The sequence below is a fragment of the Rhea americana genome, unplaced genomic scaffold, assembly GCF_003343005.1.
Source record: "Rhea americana isolate MKP2758 unplaced genomic scaffold, rheAme1 scaffold_83, whole genome shotgun sequence".
Lineage (NCBI taxonomy): Eukaryota > Metazoa > Chordata > Aves > Rheiformes > Rheidae > Rhea > Rhea americana.
Window position 1 is genome coordinate 3,580,916 of NW_028187012.1, and position 6,927 is coordinate 3,587,842.

Genomic DNA, 6,927 nt, shown 5'->3' on the forward strand with positions numbered 1-6,927 from the left:
AAAAAAAAAAAATCAAGGGAAAAAAAATCCAAGCTCTATACTTTCCCCACAATTACAATCAAAAGACATCAAAATAAGCACGCTTAAGTTTCAGTAGCTCAGTCCTCTGACTCACAGTCAAATGTCCTTTACACTAAGCAGTATATAGAGCATAATGAATACTTTTCATCTAAATCAACAAAATACTTAAGAGCATACCTGAATCTGGAGCACTGCTGTTTTCCCAAATCTGGTTGAATACTATCTGATGTGCCAGTAGTTTCTGGAATAATTATTCACTTTCTTTTAATCTACTGCTGTGCTTCAATTTTCACTGTAATTCCAACCACTGAAAGTGCCTTCTACTTTGGCAGTTATAACCTGAATCATTATCAGTTAACCAGTTAAGCCACAAAATGCTGACTCATTTTTTCCCCATCATTGTAATTTCCATTTTAGAAGAGGAATTTAGTCAAACACAAAGATTTATTTCTATAATACAAGGTGACAGACTACTACAAGAACAACCATCAGTTTACAATTTTAAATGTCTGGATAATTTTTAAAACTACATGTCTGCATTTTTAAAACACATAATGCCATATATATAAGATCAACTAAGTAACAATAAAAAGTTGTCACTGTCCACAGGAACCATGTCTAGTCACGTTTTCAGTCAGTCAGTCAGCTAGCTGAGGGTCATGTCATTATTTAGTTTCTGTAGAAAGAACACAAGCACAAAAATAGTATCAAAAAGCAACATATCTATTTTTATTTTAATATACACATATTAGAAAAGATAATTCTTTTAACAGCTTATAACAGTTTCTCTGTCTTWTTAATGAGTACCTCTTTTTCTGAGCAGTACGTGAAAGCCAGCAATTTTTCTGCAATATGCTGCTAACAGAAAATACAGTTAATTTTTTTATTTTGAAGAGTATTTCAACTTACTTCAGTTACTTTCAAAATGTATTTTTGTATAAAAATAAATCATTATAAATATGCATGCTACACTTTTGGTCTTTACCATAGTTGTACATAAAAAACTGAATGCAAACAGAAGCAGTGATGCAAGCCTTTTTCAGGACAAGGATGACAAAGACAACAGTAACCAAGTATTTCAGAACAGAAAACATTTTTTCCAAGTTAACAAGTAACTAAAGAATTATTAACAAAAGGTGTATATGCAAGAGAGGCCAAAAAAGTCATCAGTTACAGATGGGAAAACAATGAATTTCTTTGCTACAGGCTATAGTCTATCAGCAATGGTGATTATGACCCACAGACTCCAGCTCTGGATGCCTGTTATGCATTTGTAATACAGTGCTAGATAGCAGCTTAGCTTTATAAGGACTGCTTGTAAGCCTCATGAAAAACATTTTTTGTTTGCTGTTTAATAAAACAAAGAGTTTGCAATAAAGAGATTAATTAAAATTCTGCGATATATTCCTCTGGTAAATACCAAATTCCTTCTTTCCCCTCTTAGTTTTGAGTAACGTAACTTATGCTACAAACATCGTACAATTTCAGTGAAACATGAAACAACCTACAAAACAATACAAAAACCTGAGTGGAATACAAGTTATTCAGCATTAAAGCATCAGTTTTTAACAACTAACTCAGAACACGCATCTAAGTTGTTTTCTCAAGCCCAGGCTGACTCAAAGAAAGATGGTTTAAAGTGACTATTTCAAATGTTAATACTTAGAATTTAGAATTTAAAATAAGGAGTTAAGAGAATCTTACTGAACTGTATTTCCAACATTTCTTTGCTACTTTTAGCTACTTATATGACAACTGAATTTTCATTGGCCTTTAGGAGAGCCAGAAAAATTGATTAGATGGATTAGTTTAGCACATTAATGCACAAGTATTCAAATTCTCATGATAATCAAAGATTGCTGTGAAATAATAATTTCTGATGACAAAAGTTGTCTATTTACACCATGACAGCATTATATCAATAGGATACTACTATCATACAGTATCTTTTAAGTAAATTACAGTTTTGCAGAAAAAAACAACACTGAGAAAAGATTTCCAAAACAGATGGTAACTGACCTTAAAGAACAAATAATTCAGTTGAATTCAACTGAATAATTCAATTTAAATCAGGCATTTCTTTTCATACAGAATCCTTCATTCAATTAATGTATTTTTAATCACATAATCCTATACGGAAACTACTCACCACAGAATCCARTCATTTTTTAAAAATACAAGGCAAGCAATACAACAGGACTTTAGAGAAGAATTATTTTTTAAGAGGCGATGATTTTATTAAGTGACAATTCACAGAAGTTTTGGCTAACAAAACTATTTCTTCCTCTTAGAATTTGAAAAGCACAAATTTCAAAATTCTCATATCTTCAAAGTATTTCAAGTAGAGAATTCCATCCACTTTCACATATACATAAATCCTTTTTTTTTTTTTTTTTTTTTTTTTTTTTAAGGGCAACATAACTATTAATATGTTTTTAGTTCTTACTGCTGTTTTTAATTAAATTCTCATTCTGACTGTGTTGCAACAATTGTTCCGGTCTGCAAGCAGCAGAGCGAGTCTATGCTGGTGATGSTATGAGACCCTCTAAGTGATCCAAAGTTTGGATGATCCGAAGCAGGTAAATAAAGCTCAAAACTTCTTCAGAGCTCGTTAGACTTTTCCAAGGTCTCACAATTAAGATTTCATACAAGAGCACTGACCTATGTGTCTGATCCTGACTAAGAATACCCTGAACAGCCCAGCAGGCAAGTTAAAACAGTGGCCAGGAATAGCAGGAAAAAACGCAGGCTTTGTGGTAGCTCGGCTCCTCTCTACCCTAAAAGGAAGCGGTTCCAAAATGACAGAAATTCCAAAATCCTCAAATTCTGCTGAGCTCAGCAGACCTACCATAACCTGCAACATTTCAGGAAGATGCAAGATGACAGCAAAGTGTTTCTACAAGTAATCAAAAACTTCGTCTTTCCTACCCTTGACAAGGCTGACACATGGAAAGGGTACCAGTTTATGTGCTTTCTGGAGCTCTGTACACTGAGCACCAGAATAAAATAATGGATGTTACCAAGAGCCTTGACTTTATCAAGCTCCCTGTCTCAGACGGGCCCTGACTTCTAAGCAGTTGAAAAATGCAGTTCGTTTTGGTATGGAAGTAGCAAGGCTTTCAGATCCCTGCGAAGGCATGTTTTCCATCTTCTCCTTCCACATACACCCAAAATTAGAGTAGACTTCCAGAAACTGAGATTTGGAGGCTCTGAAGAAAATGCCACATATTGCTAGGCTCATGATAAGAACACTGAGGGGTGACAACCCTTGTACCTGCTATCAGTGCAAACCCAGGAGGCAAGCCCAAACCGATCGCTGGTGCACCACCAGGAGAACGCCACTGCATGCAACAGATCTCATGAGCAGCTGAGCATGACAGAAACAGATTTTCCGGAGCCCAGAAGCAGGGATGGACTCACCAGAATCCCCGCAAGTTCCCAGCTTGGCGGCTCTTCCCGCGCCATCATCACTCTGCGCTGCCTTTCACACCCTCCCAGCTCCCACCGCTTCCCTTCCTCCTGCCCCTACCCTGCTCTGCCCCCACTTCGCAAGTCCTTTGGCCTAAATTGGTGAGAAGCTCRAGCCGGTTCCGGTCTTAAAGCTTTGGGAAATGTCAGAGCCTTCATTTTCGTGGGAGCAAGGGAAAAATTTTAACCATGGCTACATTTCGAGGAGTTTGCAGCCCCTGTGAAATCTCACAATAGAAAACTGCTGTCACGTTTAATCTCCAGGGTAGTCCTTYGCTCTACTTTCTCAAATACTTTGGTATTCTAATTCAACTGGGTTTTGTTTTACTTTTTTTAGTTCCTTTTATACACGCGCACATACGCGTAGTCTGGACATTCTCTGTATTTGAATGTTCTTTGTATTCCACACACTCAAGCTCACCAGTCGCACTCAGTTGGAGGAACAAATCTGTTTTGCTTTGCTTTGCTTTTCCTGGCATCATAGTACACATAACATACACAAAAGAATGGTGAGTCAATATTATCATACGGACTGAGGAATATTTTACAAAACAGCGGGGTTCCTAATTAAGTTCAAGTTAGGAAGTTAGATTCGTCATCATGTATTTCCCTGAGAAAAATCAGTGCACTATGACTCACTCCTATCTCCTTATGACTACAGTACTAATAAGCCTTGAGGTCCAGTAGCTCCTCACAACCTTACCAGCAGATGTTCCAGGCAATTTAAAGAAAAGCTGTTTACAAGCCATTATAAATGGAAAGTTCCTTTGCAGGCAGCMCATGAAAATATTATGCTTCAGCCTTATGCTGCCTGCAGATCATGCTACCTTAAGAGCTTTTTTCATTCACTTGAGCTGCAGCGTATTTCATGTAAAAGCATGTGCTGCTGTTATCGCAGCATTGACTAAAGCTGAGGTATGGGTTTCAAGTTATGACCCTGACATCATGGTTTGGCTCGGGATGCGAACACGTGCCTCGCAGAGATGACTGGTGCACTCGCAAAGTACACTTTTGGTGGTGCAGCAGTCTCCTAACTAAGCTCTCTGCCCAGAAGCACACCAACGTAAGGAGAAAGTTCACTTCGGTCCATGGGAACATTTTGTTTTGTCCGTGTTAGGACTGCCTTTACGAGCAAAATTTCAGGCAGCCTTCACACGGCACTCGCGGGAGTCCAAGAGCCTTAACCTTTTGTAGACTGTAAACACAATTTGTGTACCCGTGCCTTCCAAAGGATTTATCTGGCTCCCGGTCTGGAAAATGCCATTGTGTTTAAATCATTGGCGCTGATCTCATGCAAGCTAGGCATATACCGTGAGCTGGGGTTAATTCGCCTTTTGATTGATTTGTGGGTTGCACCCTCGCAATATTTTGCCTAAACCATGTTAAGTATGAAACACCTCTTTTATGGAAAGTCAGTTCAGTGCACAAAGGCTCTCAGAGAAGGGAAACCAGCATCTTAGGAACTGAATAGTGATTAATTCTGAAGACAGATTTGTATCTTAATATTTGTCTTGGAGGTCCAGCTACTGAAATTATTTTCCACTTGATTAGCAAGCAATGCTTTGCAGAGGCACAGAACATAACAGTTCTTGTACACAAACAAGAACCAATAGTAACGTAAGAGCTGACAAAATAGTAACTGTAAAGAGTTGGAAATATTTTCCTTCTGCTGAAGAACTCAGAGGAAAAGGAGTTGGGAATTTCCCGGACTCTGATTCAGGGCTATAGCCGCACTGTGTGCCAAAGTCACTCAGTTTCAGAGTACGAAATTTTAAGATGTTTGGACCTTTAGACATGTAGMAGCACTAAATGCCCTTAATCCATTGTCTTTCTTTGTAATTGTGGCTGCTCAGCTCTTATGAAAAATCAGCCTATAGCCCTCTGCAGTTAAGAATCAGAAGTGAGAAGGAAAAAAAACAAGCGGACGCCTGGAAAATTGGCATGAATCTCTGCTGCAACCCTGTTGCTTGTAAAATAGAGGGACACAAGAATCAAACTCGTAGGAGTACCATGAATTCTGGAAGTGATAACAGATTGTCAGMTGGAAAATGCTATGTAATTGTGAATTATTACTGGTATCATTACACAGCTCAGAACAACACCTCTGCAATCCAGTGGCATTTAACAGCATGCCCTGAAAAGTATGTTTATGGAAATGTTTCCCGCGCTTTTAAAAATATCTCTAGTGCCTGCAGAAGCAAACAGCGTACTGCAATATTTTATCTGCAGCAACGAGGACAACAGAATGCCTGAGCTGTATGAAGTACGACTGACCGAAGTAATGTGATTAAACAAGAAGCAACTAAACTTTCAAGACTCTTAAAACATAAAGATGGTGAAGGAGGGCAAGAACAGAAGGAGGCACTTAAAAATCTTAGATARCTATTTTGCCTAATACTATCATCTCTCATTCAGTGAAAGACTGGGAGCTTCAAAATGCAAAGCCTTAAAAAAGGCTGTATGTAAAATCCTTAYAAATGATCTTAGTGTTTATGGGAAATCTCTTATGAAAGCCTTGTCCCATGAGATTTGCAATGACCTTTCTCAACTAAAATGATCCAAACCTTTCAATTTTCATGTATTTATCAGCAGATAGAGTCAAAGCTTGCATCAACATCTGAATATATGGCCTTGAACTCTTAATGATCAAGACCTTGTGAATTCTTTCCACCAGGAGGAGAGCTGGATGAATGATCAGGTATGATATTAGTCACAGTCTTATTTATTTAAGAAGAAGCTGCATAACGTCTTCTTTCCTTGAGGGCACTGAAAACCTGCAAATAAAAAGTAGTTTCCTTTCCTTGCCCAGAATCCCAAGCATCTTTTGGGGTAGCCCCAAAACTTGCAGATTTTACTCACGTGTAAGTGCCTGGGGGTCCCAACGCAGCCCTCCAGCGACCTGTGTGTGAGGCAGCTGCTTCAACTGCTGTCACCAGCCACACTCGCCTTGCAAGGGACACCCGGGCACATGTTTCCATCATATGTTTTGTCTACATATTATTTTTAAGTTGCTTACATGGACCTCTGGAAAAAAAATTCCCAGGCCTGTTTTGTTGCTGTGTATAGAAGATATGTTTATAACATACCTGTACCATCTGAAGTGTTAACCATCCATCTTAAGTGTTTTCGTACCACCTCTACCTCCTTTCATTGCTTTCTGCTATATTGGCGTGTGTGATGTACATCCTTTATGGGATGCCCAAACCTAGTGCAATCAGGTGGGCGAATCTGTAAACATGAGACAAGGACAGTTTGCATGAAGCTACCAAGGCAAATACCTGTTTGAAATCAATACGAGTCCTAGACGGCTCTTACTGTATGCTTGGAGCTATTCTGTTTTGAACACCATTAATGAATCACATTAAAGAAGCAACTTCATACCCAGGCAAGCCTCCGAGTGCTGTTGAACACTTATGCAGGACTGCTGTTCATTAACAA

The 6,927-nt window shown here is 38.6% G+C and overlaps 1 long non-coding RNA gene across 1 annotated transcript in view; it reads right to left on the reverse strand.

The window, feature by feature from the left end:
- Positions 1–6,697, reverse strand: part of LOC146585300 (uncharacterized) — a 13,230-nt gene extending 6,533 nt beyond the window's left edge. The window contains exon 1 of the long non-coding RNA XR_014898044.1: positions 6,576–6,697. This is a non-coding gene — a long non-coding RNA (uncharacterized LOC146585300). The remainder of the gene's footprint in view (positions 1–6,575) is intronic.
- Between the last annotated feature and the right edge of the window lie 230 nt (positions 6,698–6,927).